The following is a 17,874-nucleotide window of genomic DNA, read 5'->3' on the forward strand; positions in this document are numbered from 1 at the left end:
AAACAGACCCTGAATGTGTTTGTCTTAAAAAGATGGCTGATAATTTTGAGGTTTGCTGGAAGCATAAACCTAACTTAGGCCCCTTGTGGGCATGCCTTTGGCTTCCAGCTACAGTGAAATGGTTGCTGTGGACTTGAATAAACTTTGCACTTGGCACTTTGTACCATTGCATCACTGGCCAGTTTACACATTTATATAAACAGGAAGATTGTTAGAAATTGTAAATAATTCATTGCTGGATAGGCAAGTGTGGTCCAGTAATTATTCAGTGACATAGGTGGACAATTCAGTAATGATGTATTTGGAGAGCTGACAAGAACTTGTTTTGAAAATATGACCATGGGAGCATATTTATTAAAGTAATGAGCTCCTAGAAATACAGGTGGACACTAATGGAAAAAAAGCATTAAAAGTGAAAAAGGGTAATGGAGGTGACTGGGAAACCGCATTAGATTGGGGGGGGGGGGGGGGCAGGTGTCTGATGGCAAAAGATACTATGCAGAAAGTTTGTGACTGCAGTCCATATCGGCTTGCAATTTGTTAGAGCCCAACTCTTCTTTCTCATCTGAATTAGTAATTTATCTGTCTAGAAAGGAATGCTGGAAGCATGGTAGTGGGAAAACATATTTCAGTATTACATGTGTTAAGGAAAGTGTTTGCTTAGGCCAAATGTTTGGATACATTCAGAAAGCTGTATGGAACCAACTTCATATCACAAATGAAAGTTTGAAATGGGAGATGAGATATACTACAAAAGGGCTTACTGTGCAGACAGGAAAAGACTCTAGTTGTTATTGACCAGGATGGAGCTGTGGTATTTGTGAGGCATGATGATATATGGGAAAGAGTGCATTTTTTAAGGTTGCATAAAGTGAGAGACTTGACGGAAAATGATACCAAAGAGTTAAGAAAAGGGAAATGAAGATGAGCTCACATAAGTGAGTAAGGAAGAATTTGGTCGAGGATGGAGTGAAGCAGTCACAGGTGCTGCAGTGAGGTAGTCACGGTAGTCTTAAAAAGATCAAGCCGTAACATTTATAAATAGATTAAAAGGAGTGCAGTATAACAGAAATATTGTAACCTGATCTGCACTGAAACTTGGGCGATTGCCTCATTGATGTGCCTGTGACTGCTTTATTCCAGACTAGAAAGACTGTTGGGAAGATGCACATTATTTGTATAACTTGAAATTTTTACACACATTTGATATGGCAGGTACAGAAGTGTCTAACATGTCACATGTAGAAGATTCTAAGCAGGAACTAATAAGCTGCAGCCCTGTACTTTGCATATGGAATGCCATGCACTCCTGACTGGGGATGTATCATTTGAATTTGCAAAACAGATGAAGTACAGCATTAGGAGTCTTTGAAGAGGATGATAACATTGGCTAAAAATGCATCAACACTAGGAGGGGTTGTACCTACAAAGAAACTCCAAAAGGAGTATCATCTAAACAATGTCTTGTGGCTAGAGGTTGAACAACTTTGCAGAAAGGAACTCTGTTTGTCTTTGTTTGGCTTCAGTTTGTCAAAAAAAGTGGAATAGTCATTCTGTGGACTTGCATTTTTGCAAGGTGTAGAACTTTTTTTTTCTCTGTCCTCCTCTTGAGATAAGATACGTGTGTGGGAAACTCAAAAAAAAATTATGGATTGGTAGATGTACTTTGGTACCTAAGTCAAGAGAGAGTAATCTCACAGATTGTCCCTGGTGTATCCTTCTTGCTAGAAGAGGAAAATAACATCACACTGAAGTGCTTGCCTGCCATGTGTCTTGTTTTGTACAAAGTGGCTCACAGGGCTTTGTCACAGTTACTCCGTACTTGAAGGATACCTTTCAGAACGGCCATAAAGTGCATAACTGCTTTTGTGAGACTGGACTTTGCTGCTGTTGGTAGAACAGTGTTTTTAGAATGGTGTTTGTACATTTAACAGAGCTACATAAAAAAAATCCATACAGTCTGCCTTCATGCAACCACCAATGGCAGTACATCAGAATGCCCTCTGTTTACCCTGGTGGAGATGTACTTTGGATGAAAATTTTATAGGATACATGAAGAATTATCTGTGTTGCCACACAAAGCAGACCAGATATTAGCTATCAGATATTTGCTTCCTGTTTGTTATCCAGCATAGAATATGACTGTACAGACTGCTCCTGAAACAAATTAAACTGTTAAGAAAATTTGTTCTGTTCTACAAAAGTAGCTCAAAGTTTTTAACCCACTGGAGAGAAAGAGTCCCTGAAAATAGTTGTTCTGAGTGATTCTTCATATAGAAATGTAGCAGCTAATGGCACTTGAGGGACATGTTTTGGGTGGGAGAACAAGGAAAATTGTAATCCCTTTGCTGGCAGTCAAAAGAATTCGAAGAAAGGTATGCATTACCCTCACAGGAAAATATCATATCCTTTCAGATAAACTCTGTATTGTTTATAACGGTGCTCTATTCTGAACTCACAAGTGGGGACCTAAGGTGTGGCATTCTATGGATAACTTGTGTCACAGATAATTTTGTGGTTGAGGTAGTGGATTTCTGTATGTCCAAGCACAGACAAAAGGCTCCATCTAAAAACTGGGGAAAAAAACTCATTCAAAACCAGAGAATTCACCGAATTCTGTGACTGGTTTCAAAAATGTAACAAGATGATTGTCCTTACTAAGAAGGGGACTTTAGAGGCACCTGAAGGAACATGGCACATTAACTGTTGTATCTCCTGTCTTAAAAAAAAAAAAAAAAAAAAAAAAAGTTTGTAGTTACTTCCCTTGTCTGTAACATTTACAGTAACATTTGTTTAGTGGATTAGTTATAACACCATCAACTTCATGATAATTTTCACCAATGTTTACCTTTATAGCAGTGAATATTTGCTTTTGTAGCACTTTACCTTGGTGATAGTATGTCTCTGTGTGAAGTTCTCTGTGCAGCTTGGATATTCAGGCAACTAAATTCCGTGTCTTGAAAACTCAAACTTGTTTATTTAGTCTGTGAAGCCAGGTATAATTTTATGCTTGATGATGGGGTTTATGGAATATGTACCCCATTTTTCAGAATGATATTACAACAAGAGGTTCCCCGGGTCAATTCTCAGCTGGGGTGCTTTCTGTGCAGAGTCTGCATATCCTTTCTGTGTTCATGTGGATTAAATTCTCAGCTGTGGTACCTTCTGTGCAGAGTCTGCATGTCCCTCCGATTTCCTCCCACATTCCAAAGACATGCAGTAGGTGGACTGGACATATTAAATTGGCCATAGGTTTGAGTCTGCCTCTGAGTGTGTGGTGTGGAAGAACTACTGCGGCAGGGCTAGCATACCCGGCAGTATAAACCTTGACTCTAGATGACTGTAAAGGTTGAAGTGATACCCCGACCCCATGTGCATAAATGGGGAAAAGGGGTTGTGGATGGATGGATGGATTCACACCATGCGTATTAGTTTAAAGTAAAGAGATGGTTATGTAAATTAAATTTTATGGTTCTAGTTGGGTGACAGGTTTTACTTTTTCATGTATTAATACCAATAAATGCTTTGTAACTTTTAGTGCTGTATTGTTTACACCTCAAGAAGTCGCAAAATGAATACAGGATGCTTTTGGTATTGCACAGTTTCCCTGCAGATGAAACCTTAGTGCAGTATGTAGTAGATCCTTTCCTTTGTTTTCAGATTATCAGAGTAATCCTCTTAAGTGTTGCAGGGGAGCTGTAGCCTATCTTAGCACTCAGTAGGCCCAAGACACAAGAATTAATCCTGACCAGAGTACCAGCCCATAGCAGGACATGCACAGACTGTAGAGTGAAATGATATAATAATTTGGGATTACAGGAGTAGTACACCACAGTCTTGTCACCCACTGCCAGTAATTTTGACTCCAGTATCTAACAACATATGGGTTTCTGAGAAATCTTTTTTTCACAGTGCATGTACATCTTGTTATGGGAAACATCCATTATAACCAGGACTGCATTGTTGCTGTAATGCATCATCACAGTGCCACAGATTATATTGATGAGTGTATAGTACCCTTTTAGTCATCAATATAGGACAAAAGGGTATTTTTTTCCATTAACGGGGCAAAAGTCGTTGGCAAACATCAATGTATTATGCAAATGTATTTAGCAGTGTCACGATTTCGCCATTGGTTCAAGTCTGATGCGTAAGCAGAATATTTATGACATCTTCCATTTTTAACCACACAGACCCTGTTTTGCGGATGGCCTGAGCGAGTACCAGGCTACCAGCTGTAGTCCTTGGATGTTTAAAGTGGACGAAATACAATGTGCTGTTGATGTCAACTCACCGCTTTTTATATTTGGGTGCTTGCAGTGTCATCTTCGTTCTCACAGTATTTGTCAAGCCACTACTGTTTATTTTTTTGTTGTCTTCTGTTTGTACTTTCTGCTTAGTTGTGGTACTACTAATGCATTTTCCTGCCAAGTCAGTACTGCTTAGGTTACTGTTGGGTTCTGCTTCTCATTTGCCATTTGCTGTGGTACTGTTTTCGCAAGTCACTGCTGCTTCTGTTGGTCTTGTATGGTGCTTTCAGTTTTGCCTTTCTTGTTGTAATGTTACTGATTTCTTGCCAACTAACTGCCACATACACAAACATTTTTACAAACATTCTGTGTGACTTCCTAAATAGGGTGTAAATGAGATACGTTCTATACTGAAAAAAGAAGGAAGTGGTCCTCTGTCTGACCATCTACCGATTTTCGACAGTGACTGTCTTTAACATTTATAAATACTCTGAGGCATAACTGTCAACCTGCAGACAGTGGAAATGGGGGCAAAAGCCTTTCAAACATATGAAGAGCTGCTGAATATGTGAAGTGAATGTGGAATGAAAGCGTTAATGTGCCAGCACGCAAAATGTATGGTTGCTGTCAACTCAGTGGTGGTTATTTGTTAGTGGTTTTATATTTGGCTGCCTTCTAACAGGAGTATACATTTTCTGACATATCCAAGGTGGTTATTTCATTGTTTTGGTCTGCTTTTCATTTTGGGTACACTCCTCTGCAACCTTTATGTTTGCTGACGACTGTTGCCCCATTAACTGAAAAGTACCGACAAAAGCACTGCATTAATTTTCTTACTAGAAGTTGGGTAAAGGAGTTACAGTTGCTGCTTCAAGTTCTTGTAGACAGGAGGTACAGGGGCTATAACAGGAATTAACAATAAACATTGTCAGTGCTGAATGTTGGCTTGTAGTGAAGATTAACTTGTGCAGTTGTGGTTAAATATGCTGTAATACAAGACAGTTGGTAAGTATGGATTAGGGGAAGTATAACGTATGTATAAGACAAATATTAAGATGTTAATCCTTCACTGCCTTCAAAACGTTGTTACACAAAGAGTTTGGGATGATGGGCAACATGTTTTTCCTTAGCTGTTCCATTTTTTCACATGCCTATTTGTGTGTCATATTGTGCTGCATAGAAAGCCTATGCACTGAACAGTATGTTGATATGCCCAGTGAATAATTTGTTGCTGCTCTACTAATGTAGTATTTCTAGAAATCTTTTTGCATTCTAGAATTAAAGCACAGTGTCTAAAACAATCTTTCTTTTGCGTTTTATTTCAGACTAGAAAAAGCATCTTGCTTTTTCATTTTACTAGTACAGATATGACTTGCTATACTGCTTCTGCCTTAGAAGTGCTACCAGATGAGTTGTTTATGTGGTTATATATTTTCTTGCGTAATAGTTATCTGATAACTAGTTTGACTTTGAAATGAGCCAGGTAAAATGCATTTACATAAAAGCATGATGATTTTTTTTTTATTTTCTGATAACCCTATTGAAATTTATAGCTATATGTAGACAACAGGAATATTTCCCTTTGTTTTGCATTATTGCATGTAATATTTGGGGGAACTTTTTTTTTTAGGAAAGAATAGCTTGCATTAAATGGAAACAACCTTCAGAAAAGCAGCATGCCAGCCATCCAGTTGCGTTGTAGTAAATTTACCAGAAGTAATGCAAACACTGCTGCTTCACTTTTCCCTTTTTTGTTTGTGTCTGTTACGTATATATGCATGGATGGTTGGCATGACCGCAAAAACTAAGGTCCTAATATAAAATAACCGAAAACAAATGGTATGATCATTTTATCTTTATAAATAATAATATAAGCTGTTCTGACCTGCATTAATAGATGGCTGTTGGATCGAGGTGTTAGTGCAATTAAAATATGTGAAATAAAAGGAGCTCCGCCCCAAGAATTCAGGGGTCAGCTGAAACAATTCCTGCTTTAGAAAGCCAAGTGTAAGTGTTTCTTAACCGGAACTGTAACCTGAACCAAATTTATATTCCTCATGTCCTTCCAGTCTGCTGTGTTTTGCAACATAACTCACAATGACTTGGTTTTGGCCACCTACACTAGTATTCCCTCTCCATTACTCACACACCCCACATCCCCCCCACCTTGCTTCCTGTAGATATTGTATATAAACAGCATTAATGTAGAATGTTTGACAGTGCTGTTGTACTAGGAACTATTCAACTATATTGTGATATTATCCCGTTTAGGTTGTTTTAATTCTTGCTTGTTGTACAGTTTCTCTTTTACTAGTGAAGTTTATTCTGTGTGACATCTGAATTTCCAAAATGTTGTAGTGGTAGTGTTTTTTTTTTTTTAATAAATAAGCTTTATCTTGATCTGGGCAGAAGCTGAAAATGGTGCATGGTGATCCACGTGCTATCTGGTTAAAAACAGAAGCCAGTCAGTAGTTTTCCATTATACTAATTATCTGCAACTAACAGCAGATTTGTAAGGAAGTAGCTGATTATTGCAGAAAAGGGCTGTGACAATGTGGGATATTGCCAACTATGCCAGGAGAAGTAGGTCAGTGGATGTGTAACATATGCTAGCACAGCTAAATGGAATTTTATAAAGAATTATATGTCATTTGTATATCAAGCTGATTTATACACATGTTTGTGTTAAAAAATATATTTGTAAAGTTGATTGTATTAAAGATGTACCAACAATGTGCCCTGCTGGGCAGAAAAAGAAATATACATGTGTTATTGTAACTATTTAAATGTATATGATTTAACAGAGGATACTGGAAGAGAAGAGGTTAATCTCAATCCACCTAACTTTGATAATAGTTTGAAATTAAATTACCTGGCTTAGGCCATAACGATTGTATCTTACAGTTCTCAATGCAGCCAGAGACAAAAAGTCTGTATTAGGAAGCTTTCTGAATTGTTTTTGGGGTGAATGCATTTTTACTTTGGAAGGGTGGAGGTTTGAAGTTGCTTTACAACTTCCAGGTGCTGCAGCAGATTTTAGGAGGGCTCTCTCTCTCTCTCTCTGTATTATTGACACATGCTAAATCCTGACAGCTTCTAGCTAAGGGGGTAGCATGGGAGCCAGAAGTCAGATTACCAGATGTATGTGATGTCATTATGGAATCCATCACAAAAAATATTTTAATACTAGGTAAGACTGAAGTCTCATGGCAGTCTGTTCTTGGAGCCTGACAGAGAAGGACCCCTCACTTACTTCATCTTGCCTTGCTCTAGTAAGTGATCAGGGAATAGTAATTCTTTTTAGATCAGTCAGGAACCTGTAGTGAGATTAGTTAAGTACTGTTTTCTGTATCTGTGTGAATCTATTCAACTGTGTTATTTTAATATTTCCTGTGGTTGGAGCTCTGGTGTTTATTGTAAATAGATATTTAGCATTTTCATGTTCTTTTATAATTTATTATTAAAGATATTTAAACTTTTCATTGTGGCTAGTCCTTTAGAGCATATTTTAATCTTTGAGAGTACTTATATTTATTCAGTGACACTGCAGCCACTTCTGAAATCCTTGCTGTTTGGTCAACATTACCATTTGCGTTAACATTAATTTCACTTCATTGGGTACCCTTGCAAGATCCTTAGAGTATCTGGCTGTGGAGTGTCTGGTGGTGGTGTAACTACCTTATAGTTTGGGCAGAAGGGGGCATAGCTAGTAAATCTGTGCCAGTCTTTCCTGTGTGTGTGTGTGTGTGTGTGTGTGTGTGTGTGTGTGTGTGTGTGTGTGTGTGTGTGTGTGTGTGTGTAAATCAAATTCAAATCTTGGTGTGTGTGTCAGCATGAAGCACTGGTTTCACAGAGAGGGTGCTGGAGAACTTGGCTTGGACACTCGGTTGAGTTCAAAATTCTAGCTGTGCCAGTGGGGAGTCTTATTGGAGACCTAGAAATCCATACCCTGGACTGAGTGTGTTCCCTGCGTGCTCTTAAGAGAAATTGTGCTTGATGCAGAGACCTGCATCTGGAAGTACTGGATGTACAAATTTTTGTTCCAAGTGAACATCCCTCTCTAGTGCCAGTGGTAAGGATTCAGGCTCCTTGATTACCTACCCATGTTATGGAACAAGATCAGCTTATTAAAATGTATATTAATTTCAGTTTCATGATGCTGTAATATGATTGTTAAAAAGCATATATAATTTGTATGCAGGGCTGTGGAAAAATACAACTTCATAAGCTGAAGTTACTGCTGTGCTTTAACTGCATTCTTTTGATATGTAACAAGGAAAAAGTAATTGTTGTATGAGCCGAGGCATATTAGCTACTGTAAAAGGAATTTGTTAACCTGACTTCTCCAGGCTAGGTCAGAAAACAAGACCCCTTGAAGCAGTTAGGACATATATATGAAGGTGTTCACGTGAAGTCTGAGGTGAAAATCAAGAGGGATGAGGATATTTGTAAAGACATTGATTTGTTCGAGTCATTATAACGTAAAAAGTTGCATGATTGGTTTGATAAGAAAAATGTATTAAGATGCAGTTTTTCTGTGTCCAGTGAGACTGATTTACCAACTACTATGAAGATTGTCTCCCAGCGCTGTAAATAAAATTTCCGTTTGCACATCCTGAAGTGTTCTTCCTGACTGAAGACATATAAGGTAAAATTTTAATGTTATTTATTTATGACTATAACACCCAGAGTGGGGATGTCACAGGTGCACCTAAAAAACATAGTAGCCATATTTACGCAATGTCAGTATTTCAGCTAAATGCATATTGCTGCATTTTTTTCTTATACCTTCATTCCAACACCTATACTTTTGCTTCCCATGAACCTGTTCTGCTAGAGACCTGAAACATTTGTTTGCATTTGATAGATGAAGATTTCAGGTGTGATTGTGCAGGTGCCTTAATTAATGGCTAAATGTTTATCCCTGCCTTAAGCTACAAGTACTGGTAATTCTGATCCTGCATTACTGGTGCAGTTTAAAAGAATATATAAGCAATTGCCATGTATCCATAGACTGCTGCATTGTAGCAACACCTTGTGAAAAAAAACAACATGAATTAACTTGGCAACAATTTTAGACATACAGTGTGCATAAATGCATTGAACTGATGTCTATTGATGGAAGTAGCATGTTAAGTGGCTAAGCAGTATTTAGTTTCTTGGATTGCATATTGTTCATATTGTATAGATTATTTTCAGATATTGAAAAGTAATGTAATATTTCTGAGTGTATATAATGATTTTTTTTCCCTCTGTATTTTTTTTCACTACTATATTCCTTTAACACTTTAAAGCAACTGGTATCACCATCACCATTACTTCCAGCTTACTTTCCTACTTTAGCTGCAAATGCTAATGCACTAACTTCCACTTTGCCTCTCAGTTCTAGAGTTCTGTTATCAAGAAAACAACTCTTTTTTTCTCCATTACTATTTTACACCTTATTCCTTTATCTCCATTTATCTCCATTTATGTTAAGTTTGTAAATCTAATTAATCTTACCTAAATCGAGCCATTTCTCATCAGTATACTGAGACAGAACCTATACAACTTCCTGTTCCTCCCTGAACCCACAACTTCTGCTATCAACTTCACATTGTCAATTTCTAACATCATCAGTAAAACCTTTAACCCAATCATTATACAACTTGTACAGGAGCTTCCCCACAGTCTACTAGTGTACATTAAGCTCCACTGTTTACATTCACTAAGCATGACCCATAGATTACAGTGCATGCCTGTACCACTACTGTTTCTGTCAGTAGTTCTAATGAGTAACATCATTTGAGTTCACTAACTTATAAATAATCAGCACTTTGGTACCTGTTCATCTTGTACTTCCTCCTATATGTCTTATCCCATCACTGTAACTGCATGGTGGAAATGTTTTACACTGTAATCCATACCTCAGTATATGCACCACTTACTGGGTGACCCAAATTGCTCGCAAAATATAATTGCTGCACATACTCAAAATCTTTGTGCAGCACAATGGTTCAGTAGAAAAAGGTGATGACATTTTCTCCAAGGGTGCCTTAGTATTTAGCTCATGTATTTGAGAATCCTTTAATATTCCTTTTAATAGTCTATTGAAAGTGGGAGTGGGACCTGATAATTGGAGAAGTACAACATCCGTGGTTTTGTATAATAATACTAAGGGATGAGACTTGAGTAATCTGAGAAACTATAGGCCTGTTTTTTTTTTTCTGAGGAGGAGGAGATATTGCAGAACTGAAAATGTCTGACTTTTTGGAGAGGGATACTAAACTGCAGAGTAAAAGTCTTCATGGATTTATGGCTGTGTTTATGTCATGCTAACCTGGATCTACTGTGTTGCCTCCAGATATAGCAGCTATAAACACAAAAGCTTGTAACATTTCAGCATGCATTATATTACCACAAGGATGTAAAAGCTTTACACAAGTTACTTAAATAGATCAGAAATTCATGTACATACCCTAAAAAATTAGCTGGGGGATCTCCCCTGCACTCCTGCTGTAGGAGGCTTGGTCCGTTATTTATATAGTCTCATTTCACTGTCACTTCAGCTCAGAGACAGAACAATTATTTATAAACCATGGCAATAATATTGCTGTTTCTGTGCTACCTGTCAGTATCCAAGAAAACAAAAGTATTTTCACGTTTCTGTAGTAAGTAGCGAGGAAACAGCAACATAAGCAAATGCCGTTCAAGCAACTTAAGCTTTAGCAAACAGAGCTTAAACAAGTCAGCAGAAATCTAATAAATCTTTTGCAGTTACATGGTTGGGTGCCTTGGGAGCTGAACTAAAGGTCTTGTAGATGTATTTAGCTTTCAGGAAAGTTATTTCACCTGATTCTGTTTAAGAGAAGTTTGGAGAAGCTTCAGGGATGTGTTAGCACCATGGTTATTGAAGCTAATAGGTAAGGGAAAGACTACTTTGTCTCTCCAAAGTTTAGATATCTTAAAGTTTACTTTACAGAAAATTACTTTAATGTATTTCCTGTTGAAATTACACTTCACCCCTTTTTAGTGATCAAAGATGGAACTACTCTGATGAAGCTCTAGTGAGAGTAGAGGTGACCTGGGGCATTTCTTGGCCCAGGACTACTTGAAGGACAGAAAGGAGTATTGTTTCTTATTGGCCTGAGGCCCTTTTCTTTGTTTTTGAATGTTCTGTGCTACTATAAAGTTGTTACATTTGCAAGATGCTTGGCTCTATTACTTAGAGCGCAGCAATGTTTGGTGACTTTGCCACCAGTGAGAGTGATTTTTGGACTGATTACAACCTAATAAAAGACTGATAAGTACTTTTCTTGGATTTTTTGCACTTACATTGTGTATTGTTTTGTATCTTAACTACATTGTTTTATGTATTTCATGTTAAAATGGCCCTTTTTGGTGATATAAGGTTAGAACATCTTTGGTGAATCTCTAGTGAGAGTAGAGGGGACCTGAGGTGTTTCTTGGCCAAGGATTAGTTGAAGGACAGAAAGGTGTGTTGTTTCTGATTGCCCTGAAGGGGGTTTGTTTTGTTTTTGAAATTTCTCTGCTGCAAGAAGGTTGTTGCTTTTGTACGATGCTGCTCATCACACACACGCGATTGTCCGTGCCCTGTATAGTAGCAGGGAGTTAGAATTTAAATTTTCCCTGTAGAACCACCCCTGAAATTTCCTGAGTAAGTATTTGTGCATAGAGTAATCAGTCTGCTCACTCATAAATACCCCACATTAGTTTAATCTTACGTAGTCTTGTTTGCAATCTTCAATCACAGCAACTTAGAATGGGTCTATATTATAATAGCGAAATTCCTTTTAAGCGAATGCGAAAACACCGACACGTATTGCGTGAACAGCGATTATGCCGAACGTACTAAACCGCAAAATTCAAAAAGTCGTAGTGTCATGTTTGGCTCGTCTGCGGTACAGCTCTGTAAGGGAAGTGTGCAATAGTTATGGACCTTAGGGTTAGGGTGCGGGTTAAGGTAAGTGCATAGATAGGTAATGTATGTAAGGTTTAGTGTAGGGTTAGAATTAGGGTTTTGTTAAATGTATGTGTGTGGATTATTTGTTTTGTTATGGTATATCGCTGTAGGGTAAGTGTGCGATAGTTACGGACCTTAGGGTTAGGGTGCAGGTTAAGGAAAGTGCATAGATAGTAATGTATGTAAGGTTTAGTGTAGGGTTAGAAGTAGGGTTTTGGTGCTTTACTTTAGGGTTAGAAGTAGGGTTTTGGTTAGTGTATGTATGTGGTTTATTTATTTTGTTTGGGTAGGCAGTATGTACTGGGAGGTGGAATTGGCTGACTATGGGGATTTGACTTTTTGTATTTCGCGGTTTAGTACTTTTGGCATATTCGCGGTTCGCGCAATACATGTCGGTGTTTTCACATTCACTTAAAAGGATTTTCGGTAATATAATATAGACCCACTTAGAACACATGCACTTTCCTGCTATCACTGTAGTTAGCCTTTTGGATATGGGTGTCCTGAGGCAATGCAGCAGTTGCCTCATTTATACTGACAAGGATCTAATTCTTAAAACAGACTGATATGGCACATGAAAGATGTAGCTACTCATCGTCACTGGAGGCAAAGCTGTCACATACACACAGTTAAAATATCAAACTAGGTTCTCAGTAACACAAATACTACATCCACCTCAGACACCATGGACCAGACTCATAGTACCACATATGCTGAGGATCTTAAATGTAATCTCCGTATATCACAAAGACTTCCTAGTTGCTGCACTCAAAAACTCAGCAACCTCTATAGCACTCAGCAGAAATAGAACCCAACAAGACACATACTGCCCAATCCCACAGTCTGACTGTTTCAAAGCCCATAAGACATGTCTCCACCCAACCTAATGTTTTGGTTATAGGAGACTCCATCGTGAGATGCACAGAGGTCTTGCTCACTAGGCTGAGTAAGGAGTTGTTCACTGTCTACTGCTTTCAGGGGCTAGGATCCGACAAATCATCCACACCCTCAGGTCATTGGAGTACTAGTATGATTTTGTCATAGTTTGTGTGGGTGGAAATTACCGGAGACTTGTCACCTGGACTACATGAAAAGAGTCTCTCAGATTTTATGTCCCAGGTCAGTATGAGTGTAGCTTTGAGCAGCATTATACCTTCTCCAAGGATGTTGCCACAATATAAACAGAAGGGTCTACTTCAAAACATAGAAAGCTCACAATATCGAAGACCAAATATTCAAAACAAAAGCATTGAAACCTCACTTTAGCGAATGACTGGATCATCAAATGCCGTAAGTAACCACTTCTGTCACAACTAACCACTTCTGTCACAACTAACAAAAATGAAACCATACCATCCCCAACCCACCCAGGTGAGGGGCTATACCACCACACCCCCCAATTTGGGGGGCTGCATCACCCCATCCCCCAAGTAAGTATACCAACTCTGAGATTGCACTACAGTTGGGAAAAGGGCAAAGTCCACCTTGTTGACCAACACGTTACTTACTGTGGGAATGGATTCGTCGATCCGGTCATTCTATGAAGTGAGGCTTTGATGCTTTCGTCTTGACGATTTGGTCTTTGATATTGTCGGCTTTTGATGTTTTCAGGTACACCCAAACAGAAGATGATTGACTTTAATAATCTTCTTAGCTTTTGGTGTCACACTAAAAGGAGGTACAATATTTGTCAGCATGGAGGATATGATTGACGCACCATGCTTCTTTGCCAGGGATGGTCTGCATCTGTCCCCTCTAGGCTTGCAAATATTGGCAAAAGCATTGCATTCTCCTTATTGCCTTTATTAAGCTATGCCAAACTGACAAACCTTCTGATGTAGCAAAAACAACCCTAGAAAATCTAAATGTGTTACTGCTCAATGCCAGGAATCTAAACAAGCAACTCCACTCCCTGCAAGTTCTTCTCACCTTGGAGAATACAGTTGCTTGTGCAGCTACTTGGAAATGGTTTAAATCCTCAGAGAGCTCCCTGGCAGTGAACATCACAATGTTTTCCCCACATTTAGGTCAGCTGTTGTACAGACAGGGACCAAGGGTAGAGATGTTTTTGATTTGTATCAAAAGCAACTATACCTCAAGGGTAGTCAAACAGGATGATGAGCTTAAGCTTCTCCATGTCCAAGTTACCATAAGCAAAGTGCTATACTATATGCTTGCAGGCTATAGGTCCCTCCCCCCAAGACCCAGGAAACCAATAACACTTACTTAAATTTACTGGAGTCACTCATCACTCAACCTAATACTATATTCATGAGTGACTTTAACTACCCTACTATAAACTGTGAATTATACCCAGTTTGGGTTCGTGAAGGGCCGATCTTGTCTCCTGAACCTGATTGACTTCTTCGAGTCAGTCTCCAGAGCTGTGGACGAGGGTAAGGCGGTCCACACAGCCTATCTGGACCTCGCCAAGGCCTTTGACACCATCTCCCACTCTGGAATCCTAGATAAACTTACTAAGCTGGGCATAAATCCTTGCATCACTCGTTCGGTTGCCAACTGGCTTAATGACAGAACCCAGACTGTAAAAGTAGCCAACTTTAAATCCAGCTCCAGACAGGTGACAAGTGGAGTACCTCAGGGTTCAGTCCTGGGACCGCTCTTGTTTGGCATCTGCTTCTCTGAAGTACAGGCCAACACTAAGGGACTGTGGCTAACAAAGTTCACAGATGACTGCAAACTGGGAGCCATTATTGAATCCCGAAATGATGTTGATAGTCTACAAAAGGGCCTTGCAGAAACAGATGCTTGGTGCCAGAGCCATGTGTGATGAGAGACTTAGGGACACAGGTGGACAGTGGTCTCACCTTTGATAACCACATCACCACAACAGTCAGGAAATCCTATGTGGTACGCCTTATCACTAAGGGCTTTTCATCCAGAAAAAAGGAGGTCATTGTCTCACTGTACTCGTCCCTTATTAGACCAATTATAGACTACAACGCCCGTTTGGTATGTACCTCACAAGACATCTGCAACAGCTGGAAAGGCTGCAAAAATACCTCACTAAAAGAATCACAGGCCTAAAGCAGATGCCCTATACTGACCATCTAAAAAAACTCCAGCTGTACTCTGTGGCATATTGTCTACTCAGAGGTGATCTCTGTTTAACATATAAGGCCATGTCAAACCCTGAGCTGTTGGACATGCTCCACTTAAAGAAATCCCAATCCCTCAGAGCCACACGCTCCAGGGATCTAAACCTTGTTATCACAATGAACAAAACATGCTGGACGGGTAGGTTTCTGACCTGGAGACTCCCCATACTCTGGAATAGACTGCCCATACATGTCAAGCAGAACGCCTCCTTGGCCCTCTTCAAAAGGAACCTTGATGGTTGGATGGAAGATAGGAAATTCACCCCAGGGATCACGTCAGTCGCCCTGCTAGACAGGGGTCCAGGGAAGTAAATATTGTGGGAAGAAATATCCAGGGAATTGTTATGGCTAGGCTTGTATAGGCCCTAGGTCCGATAGCCTATACCAACCTATAAACCTATAATACCGTATGTGCAAGCCCACTGATTCCTGGACTTACTGAACACAAACACCCTGGATCAGATAGTTCATATATCTAATGGGGTGCAAACATTCTGAATCTGATCCTCACTAACATGGGGAATGCAGAAACCTCATAGTGTAATGTATTCTGCCTGTTTCTGGTAAGACTGGTTCATAAACTTATGTCTTTTCAAAAAAAATTTAAACTTGTGACCCCTGATAACCTTGGAACACTTAGCAACTGTTCTGTGGCAAGCTATCAACTATTGAGTGATGACCTGGCAAAATTTCAAGCCCCCACCCAAACCATGAGGACACCACAGCATATGCAGAATTGTTCACAGAGATCCTGTACAATCATGGTAATATATGCATTGAGACAGCTGTGCCCTCCAGGAATAAGCACAAAATAAACACTAAAAACACACCCTGGTGGAATCCCATTATCAGTAGGCTGCATAATAAAAGGGAGAATGTCATGGCAGAAATTAGGTAGTGAAATGCTCACAGGATAAAAAAATCTCTCATAGATCTAAACAAGAAACTCTGAGGACAAATCAAGTCCACTAAAGCCAAATTTCAGGTGAAAAATAGCTTCCCAGGTGAAGGACAAGCAGAAGGCTTTTTTAGTTATGTTTGCAACCTTCAAGACTGCACACAACAATGTGCAGAACTAATTGTTAATGGAGCCATCTACAGTGAGCCAAAAGGTGTAGCAATTCTACAGAAGGCTGACCAGATCCGCTCCAGTTTTACACCTCTCTCCCTCTGAGCCACCCCTCAGGAAATACCATCAAACATAGTTCCTCCCAGTTATATCTAGGGAACAGCTCCTGTTGAACTCTTCAGGACCAAAAATACCACTGGAGTAGGCCCTGATAATATCCCAGAATGCTTCCTAAATAGCATGGAGCAAGAGCTATCAAGACAACTAGAGTCACTATTTAACCATAGCCTCCAAATAGACTTTATACCACACAAATGGAGAACTGCAAGAGTTGTATCTGTATAGAAGGGTCAACTGTCTCCTGACCTGAGAAACTACAGACCCAAGTGTTGGACTAGCCTCATATGCAGACCCATTGAAAGAATAGCAGGTACATAGGAAATCTACAGACACTAGATCCAGCCTGGTTTGGTTTGGTCAAGGGCAGATCATGCCTACTCAACCTGGTGGACTGTTTTGAGAAGATCACCAAAGCAATGGACAAGGGCAAAACAGTACATACTGCCTACCTTGACCTGGCTAGGAATTTGATTTAGTACCCCACTCAGGCATTGCAGACAAAGTCAAAGAATTGGGTGTAAACACCTATGTCACCTACTGAATGGCTCTCGGATAGGACTAGAGTAGTTTAGGATGGGAAAGTCTACCTCCACAAAGAGGCTAGTCACTACCAGTGTCCCTCAGGGCTCTGTGCTGTGTCCACTCTTTTTTGGCATCTGTTTCTCTAAAGTTAAAGTCCGCATCAAGGGACTCTGTTTGACCACTTTTCCAGACAATTGCAAAGGGTCTGTATCAGAACATCGAAGCTTTAAAACTTCTAATGTTCTAATATCGACTCGTTTTGAGCGAACGCTAAAAATAGCAAAGCTGCAGAACACCAAATTCTTTCCTAGGGAAAGAATTCAGTTGGCTGGTTCTGTGGCTTCGCTATTTTCAGTGCTGTGGTGGAATTTTACGGGTCGGGTTCAGGTAAGTGTGTTGTTAGGATTAGGTGAGTTAGGGTTAGGACGCGGGTTAGATGAATTGGGGTTAGGGGTGGGTTAAGTGAGTGTGCGAAAGTGACGGACCTTAGGGTTAGGGTTTGGGTTAAGGTAAGTGGATAGATAGTAGTGTATGTATAGTTTAGTGTAGGGTTAGTTGTAGGATTATAAGTGTGTGTGTGTGTGTGTGTGTGTGTGTGTGTGTGTGTATTGATGTTTTTTAGGTGTGCTTGTGTTGTGTGTGTGTATGTGTTTCGGAATAGTGAATTTTTTACCCAAGGAAAAAATTTGCTGTTCTGAATGTTCGATATTATGTGGTTTAGATATTTTAGGTTCGATGAAATAGTGTTCGCTATTTTCATCTTTCGATAACGTGATATAAACGCAATTGCAAACTAGGTGCAGTCATAGGATCTCCACAAGACACTAATAT

At 39.5% G+C, this 17,874-nt stretch overlaps 1 protein-coding gene across 2 annotated transcripts in view; it reads left to right on the forward strand.

The window, feature by feature from the left end:
* The window catches only part of BCAP29 (B cell receptor associated protein 29), a 614,367-nt gene that overhangs the window by 41,342 nt on the left and 555,151 nt on the right, over positions 1–17,874 (forward strand). Inside the window, exon 2 of one of the 2 annotated variants that reach the window (XM_044088551.1) lies at positions 8,796–8,898. The exons of the other annotated variant lie outside the window; for it this stretch is intronic. The gene's annotated coding sequence lies outside the window, so the exon portion shown is untranslated. The remainder of the gene's footprint in view (positions 1–8,795; positions 8,899–17,874) is intronic. 2 annotated transcript variants of the gene reach the window in all.

The sequence above is a fragment of the Protopterus annectens genome, chromosome 11.part0, assembly GCF_019279795.1.
Source record: "Protopterus annectens isolate FY-2018-M chromosome 11.part0, PAN1.0, whole genome shotgun sequence".
In the NCBI taxonomy this organism is placed as follows: domain Eukaryota; kingdom Metazoa; phylum Chordata; order Ceratodontiformes; family Protopteridae; genus Protopterus; species Protopterus annectens.